We start from the raw sequence: 15,179 nt of genomic DNA on the forward strand, positions 1-15,179 counted from the left end.
ATTACTTTACCATGTGTAAAATCCCTTAAATTCAACAACAGCTACTCCAGCAGGCTCTACTGAGTCCCCCAGACTCGGGTTTGCAACCCAGGTCTCCCACTGGCAAGTGTGAGAACTGAGTGAGTACTGAAACCCAATAGACTCTAGTTTATCATCTTTGAAAGAGCAGAGCGACAGCACCTGTTCCTGCCTTGGGATCAGTTCACATCTCCCTCGGGGCCTTAGCTGCCTCTCAGCCAGGTGCTCAGAAGGGAAGGAGTCAGAGCACTGTCTCTTTTGTGGATGAAAGAGTGAACAGCACTGGGACCATTATTCGGTCATGATGCACTTTGAACCAATGGTAAATTCCAAGGTGGAGGAACGAGCCCCATGCCAGGAAGTTCTCTAGCACTCTGCATATCCAGGAGTGACGTGCTCAGGAGAAGCCACAGTCCCAGTTCTTTGTAAATGATAATAGGAGTGAAAGATGTGTCCTTAACACCAGTCTATGATTTCTTCCATTCAAAATGAAGAAGAGTTGGGTTTTTTGTTTTGTTTTGTTTTTAATCACAGACCAGAACATCTGGTGTGTCTTGAACATAATTTTTGAGGACAGAGCAAGCATTGTTTTCAATTCCAGATTTTTGTGAGTTCCAAGAGTTTGAACCCATGAAAAATTGCTCGTAAGGCAGAAATGAGACCAAAGTGACTTCTAATATCAAATCCAAATATTTGCCATTTCTGAAGTGAGCAAGAGCAGAATAGCTATGTAGAACTCTAAGTGCCTCAAAGATCATGACTAAATAATTTAGAAAGATTATGGTCATCGAATATTAATAACACTTGCTGCTAACAGTAATAATGATAATGACCAATACAGTGAAAATGCGAAGCTTCTAGCCTGTGTACGATGGAGTAACAGAGTGTGAGCCCTGGAAATTAGCAGACCTGAGTTCAAATTCCCCCTCCAGCCTCCACTCATAACTGTGTAACTATCAGAAAAGTATCTTTAGGAGCTGTAATTTCCCCAGCTGTAAAACTGGTGACAGGAAGACCTTTGTGCCAAGATCTTTCCCTGCCAAGACTGTTGAAAGGTTTCAATAAAATAAAGAACGTGAAAGTGGCAAACACAGCAAGCGTTCACCTCTATACCTTTCGGTTTCTTTCTCCTTAGCCTTAGATAAAAACGAACATGTGTTTTTCTGGAAAACCACCCATCACTCTTTCCTTATAACTTCTCCCTGCCAACCCTGAAGGGAGGCTTATTAATTAGTCAGTGTTTGTGAAACTCTTGGAAGATGAAAGTGTTGGGTGTGGAACAACATCATTTACATTACAATACATGAGTTGGCTGCTCCTTCAAGGGGATCTGCTTACAATGTGAGGGAGTCCTCATAGATGTGTTCCAGTCTTGCAAAAATCAATGTGAGAGTTTCTGGAAAAGCCATGCGTCTGCATGCTGTGTTAGGGACCATTCTGAGCAGGAGGCCCGCAGTTCTGGAGATGGCAATATTTTAGATAATCCTCTAATAGCCAGGCCAATGAGAAACCAATAAAAGGAGGTCAAAAGTTGATCTGATTGAAATCTGCAAATCACCCTCAGTTCTTTTTAGTGACAACTTTACCACAAGAAGGACCAGAGACCCATTTGGGTTTCACATTTTCTCCTTGCCCTTGCATATCTTGAGCTAGAGAGACAGATCATCAGTTCTAAATGGATAAAAGCAGTATTTCTCAAGCCAAAATTCCTAAATTCCTGGGGCGGAGGAACATGCTGTCCTCTGGGAGGATTTGGGCCTTGTGGGTCTCTCACTCTGGTCTCTAATATTTCCTTCTCCTCTGCTCTGGTCACAGGGAGAGATTGCGATGTCTGTCCCATGTTGTTTCAGCAAAACGACGTCAGCTGCCAGTATAAATTAGTGTTGTGAATGCTTGATTGATTTTGTGATTTTGAGTTTTTTACTTTCTGAATTATTTTTATTTATGAAAGCATAAGCATTCCGTCTTAAAGTATAATTCTATGCAAATTTTACAGTTTTAGTATGAATAATTTAAGAAATACTCTGGCCTTTTAGGGATTTTTTTTTCCCTGAACGCATTACTCAAATTTGAGAAGCCCTGGACTATGGCAATGAGAAAAGGGAGGAAAGGGTTTGGTAATCTACAGATTGGGTCATCAGTCCTTGAATAATCAAGACTTGGCTGAATGCTAATTCCTGTGTTCCGTAATGCAGCATCAATAAAAGAAATCTCCATGTATTATTCCAGTATTTCATTTTTGCCTCTGAATTATGTTCATATCCACAAATCTCAGCCAAGGACCTATTGAATAATTGTCCCCACATGTAACATTTTCCTGGTCATGTTTTCCTTGCCTTGGTTCTATGAAATATGGAAATGTGTTTCTAATTATTAGCAGAACCACCTGGTAACTGCACTGTATCATCTCAATAATATGACTCATTTGTACAGTTTGGTAGAGCTCAGAGTCATCTTTGACACCATCCAAGAAAAATTCGTTACCAAAATGACCTCAACTAACACAGGCTCACCTATAACCAAGGTGATCATATTTTGTAAGCCAAGAATCAGAACTTGGGACTTGACAAGTAGAACTGTATCTGACACTGGGTTTGTCCTGGAAAATTCTGAAGTTCCGTGGTATAAGCCACAAAATCAGCCACTAAGTGATGCACTGGTGCCTTCATGTTCTTATTTTTGGGAACTTTTTAAAACAACCGGTTCTTGTCTTCGCCATCCTTACGTATGTGTGGGCTGAGGCCCAAGAATCTATCACTTCCCTAAGTTCACTGAATGGGCAAGAGGTGAGAACAGAAATCGAACCAGCTCTTCTGGGAAACTTACCCTGACTTTGCAAAGAAACCAAAAAGAAATCTCTTCCTGTATAATGAGCCTTCTAAAAATCGGCCCCTTCTTCAGGCTTAGCAGGGTTGGCATATTGATGGTAGAGAAGGTGGTATGTTCAGAAGCTCAGGGAAGTGCCTGTGCTTTGGGCTAAACCTTTCTTCCATGTTGAATCCTAGTGTACTGGCCAAAGCCTTTTAAGTTTGTAAGCATATGCTAATTTGCATAGCATATAGTTTTCATCCCAGCCACTTCTCTCTTCCCTTAATTGTTTGACTGTACTTTTGGTAAGTAGGAATGTCGGAGTGGAAGAAGAGGGAAAACGAAGAGAAAGGCCGGTATGTACTTGATGTTTTTAAATTGAGCTATAGTTGACATACAATGTTTTATTAGTGGCAGGTGTACAACATTACGATTTGATATTTGTATGTATTACAAAATGATCACCATAGTTAAGTCTAGTTAATATCTGTAACCACACATAGTTACAAAAACTTTTTTGGGGAGGGCGCCTGGGTGGCTCAGTGGGTTAAAGCCTCTGCCTTTGTCTCGGGTTGTGGTCTCAGGGTCCTGAGATCGAGCCCGGCATCTGGCTCTCTGCTCAGTGGGGAGCCTGCTTCCCCCTCTCTCTGCCTGCCTCTCTGCCTACTTGCGATCTCTCTTTCTCTCTCTCTGTCAAATAAATAAATAAATAAATCTTTAAAAATTTTTTTTCTTGTGATGAAAACTTTTAAGATCTACTCTCTTAGCAACGTTCAGATATGTGATACAATATGTATTTGATCTTAAAACAAGAACAGAAGAAATTTTCTAGCATGGCAGGTTATGCTGGCATGGAACAGAGTTTCGTGCTGAAGAGAAGTTCAGTTAAGTAAATTCTCAGAGGCCTTAGGCACACGTAGAAGTGATACCGAGATTCTGTCCTATAGGACACATTTTGATGCGGGGAGTAAAGAGAAGTCTGCTCCTTTGTGGGAGCACAGGAGACATGATTGATGGCATCCATTCCTCAGAAATGACAGCAGAACGTGGAGCTTCACCTTGACATTCATCAGAATGGCAGAGGAGAAGGAGCCCGTGGCAAAGGCAGCAGGTGCAGGAAGTGGGGAAGGAGCAAAGGAGACACAAAGCCTTAGGCAAAATGCTCCAGGTCCCTCACAAGGTGCTGGGCTCTTTCTGCCTAACAGAGCACTGTGTTGGTAAGAGAGAGATAAGAGGGAATAAATCTGGGAAGGGTGCTTTTCCCAACATGCTCTAACTTAGCTTTCTAAAAGCCAAGGACTTGAACAATTTTAACAAAGAAATCTACATAATTATGCCAGTACCCTTTGGTAGCGTCCTTTCTCAAGCCTGGGAATTTTCACATCCCCGCCAAGCTTCCTGCATTCAGGACCTTCATAAGGATTGTCTTCAACCCGGCAAGGTTTAATCACATGCGCAGGACATGTTGTCAAGCTCTTGAAAATACATACAACATATGACTTCTAAAGTCAGTGTCTGGGGGGCAACAGAAAGACTTATGATCAGAAGGGCTCTTCTCAAATCTCAGTTTATCTATTGATTGAATGTGTCAGTTCTTGGCCTCTCTGGGACTCCCCTGTGTTCTGCAAAATGGGCTGACTCCTCCTTTCTCTGTGAGGTTGTAGTAAGAATCAAATGGGATGACTCCTGTGAACATACCTGGCAGAGAGCAGAACTCAACACCTACCAGGAGACTTCAGTGCTCTTAAATGTGAATCAAGAAATCGGCCCTTGTGGCACCTGGGTGTCTGAGTCAAGTAAGCACTCAAATGTTGATTTTCCCTCAGGTCGTGATCTCAGGGTGGTGAGATCAAGCCCTGGGCAGGGCTCTAGCTGAGCATGAAGATTCTCTCTCTCCCTCTGCCCTCAACCCCTTGCTCACACTCACACACTCTCTCTCTCTCAAAATAATCTTCCCGAACAAAAAACTAACGGAAAAAAAAAGAAACCGGCCCATGTTAGAGACTAACTTTTTCAGTTCTGGTATACTGATAAGTAATAGATCATTCAGTAAGCTATTACAGAAAAGCCTTACTAAAATAGATTAGAAGATCTAAAGAATTAGACTAGAGGTAATTTTGGTCCTTCTCCATCTCATAACCTAGATGGCAAAAAAAAAAAAAAAAGAAAAGAAAAAGAAAGAAAGAAAGAAAGAAAAGACACAGAAAAACTCTAACTAAAATGTGTTCAAGACCTTGGGGGTGACAAAACTGTTCTAAAACTAGGTTGTAGGTGGGGCACCTGGGTGGCTCAGTGGGTTAAAGCCTCTGCCTTTGGCTCTGGTCATGAGCTCAGGGTCCTGGGATCAAGCCCCATGTCTGGCTCTCTGCTCAGCAGGGAGCTTGCTTCCTCCTCTCTCTCTGCCTGCTTCTATGCCTACTGGTGACCTCTGTCTGTCAAATAAATAAATAAAATCTAAAATAAAATAAAATTAGGTTGTAGGTAATAGTGACACACTCTAGTAAATGAAGAGATGAAAATTGCGGAGTTGTACACCTGCTGGCTAGTTTTATGTCACCTTGGCTGGGCTACCGTATCTATTCATTTCATTAAGCACTTCTCTAGGTATGGCGGTGAAGGTATTTTATGGGTACAGTTAATATCTACCATCAGTTGACTTTAAGTAAAAGGGATTTCCTTTTGATAGTGTGGATGGTCCTTGTGAAATCAGTGAAAAGACCTTAATAAGAGCAAAAACTGAAGTTTCCAGGAAAAGAAATTCTGCCTCACGATTGTAACATCAACTTCTGTTTCTTCCTAGCCTCCTGGCCTACTCTAGAAATTCAGACTTGCCAGCCCACACGATTGTATGAGTCAATTCCTTAAAATCACTCTCTCGCTCGCTCTCTCCCCATATATATATTAGCTATGTTTCTCCGGAGAACCCTGTCGGATGTTACACTTAAAATAAGTACCTTGTATTGTATATGAATTACATCTCAATAAACTGCTTATTTTTAATTATGCACTATGGGATTCCATTTTTTTTTTTAAGATTTCATTTATTTGACAGAGAGAGAGACACAGTGAGAAAGGGAACAGAAGTAGGGGGAGTGGGAGAGGAAGAAGCAGGCTTCCTGCTGAGTAGAAATCCCCATGCAGGGCTCTATCTCAGGATCCTGGGATCATGACCTGAGCTTAATGACTGAGCCACCCAGGCACCCCCTGGGATTCCATTTTTTATAAAATTCTAGAAATGGTAAACTAATCTATGGTGAGAGGAAGCAGATCAGCGGTGGCTGGGGTAGAGGAGGAGGTTATAAATGGGCACGGGGAAGCTTGACAGGGTGATAGAGATATTCACTAGCTTGCCTGCGGTGACCCGTACATGAGGGTTTGCACACATCAAAACTTATCAAAGAGCACACTTTATATATGTACAGGTTATTGTATGTCAATCATACCTTCATACGAGTTTAAAGGTGAGAAAGAAAAAGAGAGGAAAAAGAGACACAGGACGATAAATCCAAGGGAAAAAGTAGCTAAGCCTTATAGCAGCCAGGGCTATCCTGCCTATTTCGTTCCCCCTTTATCTTGCTCCCCACTTTGCTGTCCTTGGGCTGTATGCAGAACACAGGGGATGAAAAGGAGCACTTCTCTCCCACACTCAAGGACGCTGGAACATGCCAGTTCCCTTCTTATTCAGGTGAAGATGTCAGCAAAGGTCTGGTCCCTGCACACAGCGCCAGCCACCCACAAGTGGAAATGAGTAGAAAAAGTGTTCCAGAGCAGGCTGCGAAGATGAAAGGTTCTGTCCACCAAGGAATCCATTTTTATCTCGGAACCCAGGTTCTGTCTGAAAGGAGTGGAAGACAGCTCCTGTTCCCTCCCTGCCACACACATACAGCTAGGCAGAGAACACAGAGCTTCCAGAATCAGTAGGGATGTAAGACTAGGGGTTAAGGGAACAGTAAGAGCCCTTTCCCTCTCGCCAAGAGGAGGAAGCGACAAGCATTTTGTGGAGCACACAGGGATTGGCCACACTTCCGCTCAGACAGAGCCTTGAGCAAGGAACTGCGCAGAGGCCGAGGAAAATCACCCCGGGGTGTCCCAGGATCCATAATGGGGAGGAACTGTGGCATGCTCTAACTCAGAAAAAGAAATCTGGTCATGCTCCGCCCAGAGATCCCCTTCTCTGCACTTGCTAAGCATTTTGGTGATGAGGCAGTAATGCTTAATCAGACTTCATGTCAGAAGCCACTGGAAGTTGTTTAGACGTGGAGTCTAACGCAACAATGTGTCTCCTGATAGCCCCAGGGACTCCTTCTTAGGAGTTTAAAACTACTCATGATGCTTTTGTGGATTCTACAGAGCCCTTTCAGGAAGGATTCTGGTGCTCAGAAGAAACAGGGCTGCCAAGCAAGTGTGTGGGCTTCGGTGCATTGTGGGGACCCGGGGACTTGAACCATGTTCCTGGATTTCACACACCGGGGACTGCTTGAGCCTCCAGTCTACCTGGGTGCGGGGGTCCGGCGAGAGGTGGAATTCAGCTCCAGGTCACAGAGGAGGGTATTGACTGTGTGAAAGGGATAGCCTGGGAAGCAGAAACAGAGAGCCCCGGGCCCATGGGACAGAGAGGCCATAGAAACACAATCTTTACAATCAGACGGCCCAGGTGCATGTTCAAGTCATCTTGTTCATGAGTTTTCTGATTCGGGAAAATTACTTGCTTTTTCCAAGCGCATTTTATTCTCTGTAACAGAGGACCCAAGGAACAGGCTCACGTGAGTGTTGGAAAGAGTAAATGAGATCGTGTGATTGTACACGAGGAAGTGCTTTATAAGCTGGGAGATGAGCGTGGACGTGCTGGGGACCACCAGGGGTGGGGGGAGATGCGCCACGTTGCCCGGGGACTTCATTACCCAAGGGAGGGGCTGGTTTATGGAACCACACAGTTCCAGGACACCCTGTGAACAGGACACCCCTGAACCACGGCCGTAGGGGCTGGCTGTACAAATCCAGACCAAGGAAAGTTATCCCAGAGGAGGTACTGGGGACACTGCTGTTGCCTTTGAGAACCGTGCGCCTGTTTTATTTATTTATTTTTTTAAAGATTTTATTTATTTATTTGACACAGAGAGAGAGATCACAAGGAGCCAGAACAGCAGGCAGAAGGAGAGGGAGAAGCAGAGCCCCGCTGAGCAGGGAGCCCCATGCTGGGCTCCATCCCAGGACCCCGGGACCATGACCTGAGTCACCCAGGCGCCCTGAGCCTGTTTTATTTTAATCCACGGAAGGCAGTAGTAATTTTTAGCATTTTTAATTTTTCACTAAAAGGAAAAAAGTTGGTGCAGGGAGCTTTCACTACCTCATCTCTGATACTCCAGGCAAGCCTGTAATGACTGGTTAGCCACGGTTCAGAGGTGGCCTAACAGAGGCTGAGAAAGGTCAGGGGCCTCACCTGACCTTGAGCAGCCGGGCAGAGGCAGAGCCAGAACTCAAACTAGCTTCAAATCCCCCTGATTTCCTATTTGAATTTTAAAATAATGTAAGCAAGATGTTATAGTTTTTTGAATTTAGAAATGTTTTAAAATAAGATTATTGTTTTCCTGTACGAGTTTCAAGCTGGACGTCCAACAAGAAGAAGGAATCGGGAGAACTTGGAAAGGCTTGGGAAGGACAAGGCCAAAAGGAACAAGAGCTCGGGGGAGAGGCAAGAAAACTCTGCCTGACAGGGAAAAATTAAAGAATTTGTTCACTAAATGGTCAGTTCCAAAGAGGCCAGGAACAGTATCCTATAACTTTGCTCAGTGGCTGGCCTCTGCCTCTCCCACTGAGGGTTCCCACTGGGAACGCGAGTATCCTGGTTGATCTCCTGATCATTCTGTCTGCAAAAGGAAAGGCTGAGGGGAGGGACTTCATTACAACCTTCAAGAACTGTGCATAAAGGAATCAGAGGGGCGTGGTGATAGAGGAGTGTGTATGCTTCATAGTGTCAGAACAAGAAGGAAAGTTCTAGAAGGTGTCTGAAAAATAATTTTGCCTTTTCCCTCTGAAGTGGATGTGAGACACTCGAACACACGACCAAAGGAGGCAAAGCCTCTTTCGTTGCAGACCTTGAAAAGAATGTTCAAGGGCCAGAGTTTTTTGAATGAGCGGATGGTAGAACCGTCGTCCTCGAGGCAACCTCTCCATGTAACACCCGTCTGAAAAGCCTCACTCTCAACCCCTCTCACTCGGCCTGTATCAAAAGGCTAATTCCAACATGACTTTGCAGGCTAAAATGACTTCCCCACCCATGGCAAGTCCCACCAACACCCAGAGGATTCCAGCGACGTGGCTAAGCCACCAGGAAGACCAGGAAGAGATTTTTCAATATCATTCGAGGCTTTGTGGGAGAGCGAACTTCGAGCCCATAATAGATGCTTTCTGATCCTCCTCACACTGCATCTGGCTCTCCTAAGTATTGGTCTTATTACGTTTTTAAAAATAGCTCTGAAGTAATTTGTGTGCTGAACTGGCTACAGGATAAAAAAAAAACCCACCTGAATAAATTCTACTTGTTCCTATCAGCCAGAGACCAGGAACTGCAGCCAGTTTCCTCGGAGCTAATTTTCAGCATTAGGGTTTATCAGAACCTAAATTCCGTTCTAATAAACGATGAAACAGCAACCACTCTTTCAGCCACTTATTTGGGCGACCTGGGAATTGGCAGACGAGTTAAAAATTTCCATTGGTGACAACACACAGCTGTTGAGGTGCAAAGATCTGAGACTCTAATCAGACCAGGTTATATAAGTAGCACTGTCTCATTATCTTTGCTTGGGGGATAGGGTGCACGGGGCAGCTGGGGCCGGCGGCCCTGTCGGCAGAATAGGTAATGGGAAGTTGACACACAGAGGTATCCGGTTCAGAGAGAAGAGGTGGGTGAGCGATGCCCCTTTCCAACCTTGAAGAAGAGTGCAGAGCGGGGACGGTCCCTCCCCAGCTCTTTTTGCATGAGGCAGTGTCAATAGCAAATGTATTTATTCTGTATTTAGCAGAAAGGGCACCCGGGGCCTCCCTTCGGCACACACTGCAGCGTTCTCTCACGGACTTCCTCTCCCCTCACGGTCTGAGGAAAGCTGTCCTGTCGAGAGAGCCGGAGATGCCCAGAGTGGGAAACTGTCCTGAGTGCCCAGCACGGAGTAGGGAGAGAGTAAGTGGTGCCCACTCACTCTACTAGTACGTGACAGCCTGCAGTGCCCTTTTAAATTCTGGTTTTCAAAGTGGGCGATGCTGATCTTAGAACTAATAAAGGTTAACCACGGTCGTTGGCCAAACTACGTCATCATCAGGAATCCACGAAATATGTTCACATCCATTATCTGCTTAACTTTCCGATACAGCTCTGTGTGGTAGCGGTGCTTATTTCAGCCTTTAAAGATGAGGTTTCTTGGGGGTTCTATGGACTAAACAAATACCCCTGTTCTTGCCCAAGTTTAGAACCTACAGGTGCCAGGCAAGTGAAGAGGAAACCGTCAACTTTGTTACTGATAAAAGTTACCGGGCAGAGTGGCTGACTTAGGCAAGAAGTCGGTTAGCGTTCCTGCCCCATTCCCCACATTCCTGCCCCAGTTCCCACAGGCACACACACAACTCAGATCAGCATAGACCCGGGGCCGCCCATTTAAGCACTAGTTCGGGTCTTTACAGCAGATTTCAATTATCAAGAATCCAGGAGGAGCACAAGCTCATGCTTAAAGGCTTTTGGTAGGTGAGCTCCATGCAACTGAGAAGCATCTGCTAAAGGCTGTCATTTCATGAGTGGGTAATTCCATCCTCCTGCGGGGATGAGTGGGTGAGGGGGCGGGAGAGCCCACAATATTACTCATAGAAACACGAGGAAAGGATGGGAGGTGATTTGCGGCTCTTTTGTTCAAAGTACTGAGTTTAACCCCCAAGCTCATGGTCATCACAGATGTGGTTCTTTGTCCTAAGAAGGCTTTTTCTCATAGCATTGCTGCTCCCACTTTATAAGATCAGCCCTCCACCACTAGCCACATCGCCTTTAGAAAATTCTTCTGGGATCACAGGTGGACAGTTTGGAATTTGCCCTCAGGAGACTCTGAATGAATCTAAAGACTACCTTAATTTAAGTGCAAATGCGCTTGTGATTCTGCTTTCCTCCCCACAAGACTGTTCAGCCATGTCCTTTGATATAATTCTTTTCAGAAGTTTTGCAGTGTGGTAAAATAACAATATACTCAATTACATCATGCCAGCAACATAGAGGGGACCAAATTTGAATATGAACTCCTGCCCGTTAGGAAATTCCAAAGGCGATCTTGAAGTCCAAAAATTAAATAATACTCTTCTAAAGAAAGTCCAAAGAAGTTTCAGTCCAACAGAAGTAAAGTCCAAAGTTAAATTTCCTTAACTTGTGAGGTTAAAAGTCCAAAGAAATTAAAGATGAATTCGAATTTTTAGTTTTTCCTGAGACTTGATATGCAAAGGAATTCATATCCAAAATTTCATTTCTCCATTTCCAGTCCTGCTTTGTCTCAAACAGAGGGTCTTGGCCTCTAGCAGCTGCAGACTGGGCTGTCTTCCATGGGAATGGGTGTGGCTCCTTCATGGTCTCTCAGGAGCCCCATTTTTAAAGAGTTCAAAGAGTTAATGGAACACATAAGATTATTATCGCATCAGGCCCATATTCCGCAAAATTTAGAACCACAAGAAATCTCCAGCCACCAAAGAAGTTAACTTATCACAATTCTTTTTTTCAGAATGCAACATTCAGTGTTGCCAGAGGCTAGCACTATTTGAGGGAAGGAGAAAAATCTGCGGATTAACTCACAATATAGGTCCTAAAATCTAAAATCTTGGTTGGTGCTTGTGTATTTAACAAATCAGAGCCAAACTGGGGTGACTTCTGGAAAGTGTGAATAAGCCAGGTGAATCCAACTGGGCTTTGAATCCCTCTTCTCTCTCCCTCAGCTCCAAATGGGATCCAAAGCAACACAGTGAGATGACATCTGAGACATCTGATCTACCTGCGCCCGGCTCAAGACACCTTGGGACTCTATAGATGAGTGCTGACTACACAATTTAAATTCTTGGCCTGCACACTTGTCTGTGATTCACAGTCAAAGCTGCAAGCACAGTTATGCCTACTGATGCCTGACAGGGGACAATAATTCCTCATGCCTGGATAGTTACAGGTGATGTGCAGAAGACACAGAGGCATATGGCTTCACCAAGACCCCAGCAGACTTCTCATTCTGACAGTCACAGTTTGCTATAGTCCATGTTTATTTAAAACTATGAAAATGGCCATTTTCCCATGGACAAAACTTCTATGGGTAGAGTGACCACATAATTTAGTGTTTAGGCCAAGAGAGTTTTGAGAGTGAAAAGGGAAGAAACGAATAAATATCATGAGAAAAGAGCATTAATGGGACTGGGAAAATTGTGATGTATGGTGACTTGAACCATAAGCCCCAGTGTCTAGCAAAGGAAGACCTTAAATCTCTAGGGAAGCCCCTCGAGGTGGGAACATGAAGAGTAGGGCATTGGAGTTTTCCCCAAAGGAAATTGAGGCTCAGAGATTTAAGGGATTTCCCTGGAGTTAACAGGCTTATCAATGGCATAACCAGAAATGCATCCAGATTTGTAGGTAGAGTCACAGTTCTTTCAATACACCACGGTGACCCATTGCCCTTGGATTCTGCTCCCCAACGCCTCACAGCTCTGGTATGGTTTCTTACAATCCCCTCATTTGCCTCTTCTTTTTCAGTAATATATATTTTCCCTACTACATGAGTAATAAATGGTCACTGTAGAAAATTTGGATATTGTAAAACAGCATAAAGAAAAAAATCAATTGTTATTTTACTGTCAAGGAATACGTCCTGGTATATGACCTGTTACCCTTTTCTCTAGATTTGTGTTCTGTGTGTGCGTGAATGTGTGCAGTAATATTTTTGAACTGTTCCCAGTTCCTCTTGTCTTTCTTTTCTTTATATAACCCTTTTCTTTCCCTCTCTACTTGAAGCAGATAGAGGCCTTGTTGCTCATTGCCCCAGGGGAGAAATGAACTAGGCAAAAAAACAGAAAATAAGGAGAATTTGGTTTCCAAAAGCCTGAGCCCATCAAGAATATTATTCTCATAACCTCTGAGACAAATCACAGTGTTTCTCCCCTTTCCAATATTTATACTCCATATTTCTTTCTGTTGATGTACTGTTGATTAAGAGTTCCAGGAAAATATTAAAAAGTTGTGATGAGAGCAAGCTCCCATGCCTAGGTCTGACTTTAATATCCAGGTTGCCCAATTAAATGTGATATCTGCCAAATAGACATAAATATTCTTTCTCTCATTAAGGAAGTCTCTTATTCTTTCTGCTAAGAAGTTTTGTTTAACATTTTTTGGTTAAAAATCAAGAACAACATTGAAAATTGTCAAGTGGATTTTGGCCTGTAGGAAGATAATCATGCAACTCATTCTTCTGTTTATGAAGATAATGAATTATATCAATAGATGTTCTATCAGCCAACCATTTTAGAATTCCTGATTTTGCTGTGTTTTTTGTTTAAATAAGCTGCTGTATTTGACTTGTACTCAAGTCAAAAGTAAGATTGGCTTATATTTTTCAGTTTTACAAGTACCAAGTTTATAATCTTGAGGGATATGTAGAATCATAAAATAAATTAGAAAACTTTCCTTATTTTCTAACTATGTAACAGGAATTATTTTTCTTAAAAACCATTTAAAACTTGTTCATCAAACTTTTGGGTTTGGAGCTTTTGTTAGAGGTAATATTCTGACACCTTCTGCTTTACTCATAATTATTGACTAATTAAGGATTTTTATTTCCTCTTTTGTCAATTTTATTACTTAAAATTTTTCTGCATAAATGACCATTGCATTGAGAATTTCAAATTGATTAGCATAGAATTACAAACAGTTCCTACTGGATTTCTCTGGTGGTCTAGTTTAGTATATTTTTTGGTTTGGGGCGCCTGGGTGGCTCAGTGGGTTAGGCCGCTGCCTTTGATCTCGGGGTCCTGGGATCGAGCCCCGCATCAGGCTCTCTGCTCAGTGGGGAGTCTGCTTCCCTCTCTCTCTCTCTCTGCCTGCCTCTCTGCCTACTTGTGATCTCTACCTGTCAAATGGGTGGATGAATAAAATCTTTTTAAAAAAAAAGTATATTTTTTGGTTAAACTTCTAGTTATTTGGTACTTGATTATTTTTTGCAAAGAATCAATTCTTAGGGGTTCCCAGGTGGCTCATCAGTTGAGTATCTGACTCTGGATTTTGGCTTGGATAGTAATCTCAAAGTTGTGAAATCAAGCTGCATGTCTGCTCTGCACTGGGTGTGGAGCCTGCTTGGGATTCAGTCTCTCCTTCTGCCCTCTGTCCTTCCTCCCCATTCCCCTACACCATCCCACTCATGCATTCTCTCTCTCTCTTTAAAAAAAAATCAATTCTTAGATTTAATACTAATTCTCTATTAAAATTTCAGTTTGCTTTTATTATTTTTTTCTTATTTCTTTCCTTTTGGGGGATGGTGTAGAGGAGATGTTTCCTGTTTTTACTTAAGTGAAATTTATTTACCTTTTCACTTATTAAAAATGAAATGATTTAATGTTTTTTAATTTCTCATCTATGAGCTATTGTTTTTGTCTACTGAACCTGCTACTTCCAGGGTTAGCTAAAGCCTTAGTGAAAACCCATGAGCTCCCAGTGTGAGAGTCCTGGAACAGCCCTCCTTGGCTTTCCTGAGACACCTGGCATCTTCTTGACTTTCAGTTCCTTGTGTTACATCAGGATCATCTCAATATATCCCTCTGTTTCATATAATCTAATCAGTTTTTGTTGCTTAATAATGCAACTGACAGAATATTCTTTTTTTTTTAAAGATTTTATTTATTTATTTGACAGAGAGAAATCACAAGTAGATGTAGAGGCAGGCAGAGAGAGAGAGAGAGAGGGAAGCAGATTCCCTGCTGAGCAGAGAGTCCAATGTGGGACTCGATCCCAGGACCCTGAGATCATGACCTGAGCCGAAGGCAGCGGCTTAACCCACTGAGCCACCCAGGTGCCCCAACAGAATATTCTTAATTTTAGTTTTGCATCTCGACCCAAGTATTACGTAGTGTACATTCTAATTCCTAAGCAATGGGGACTTTTATTTTATAATTTTGCCATTAATTTCTATTTATTCTTGCATTATTTCAGAATGTGGACTGTACAATTTCTGATTCAAGCTTTTTAAAAATCCATTTTCTCTGTAGCCTAACGTGTGACCATTTAAATAAATAGTTCAGGATATTGGAGGAAAAGGTAAAGATTTAGGGTAGAAAGATATTTGTTAATCAATATTATTTGC

The sequence above is a fragment of the Neovison vison genome, chromosome 11 (genome assembly GCF_020171115.1).
Source record: "Neovison vison isolate M4711 chromosome 11, ASM_NN_V1, whole genome shotgun sequence".
NCBI lineage: Eukaryota > Metazoa > Chordata > Mammalia > Carnivora > Mustelidae > Neogale > Neogale vison.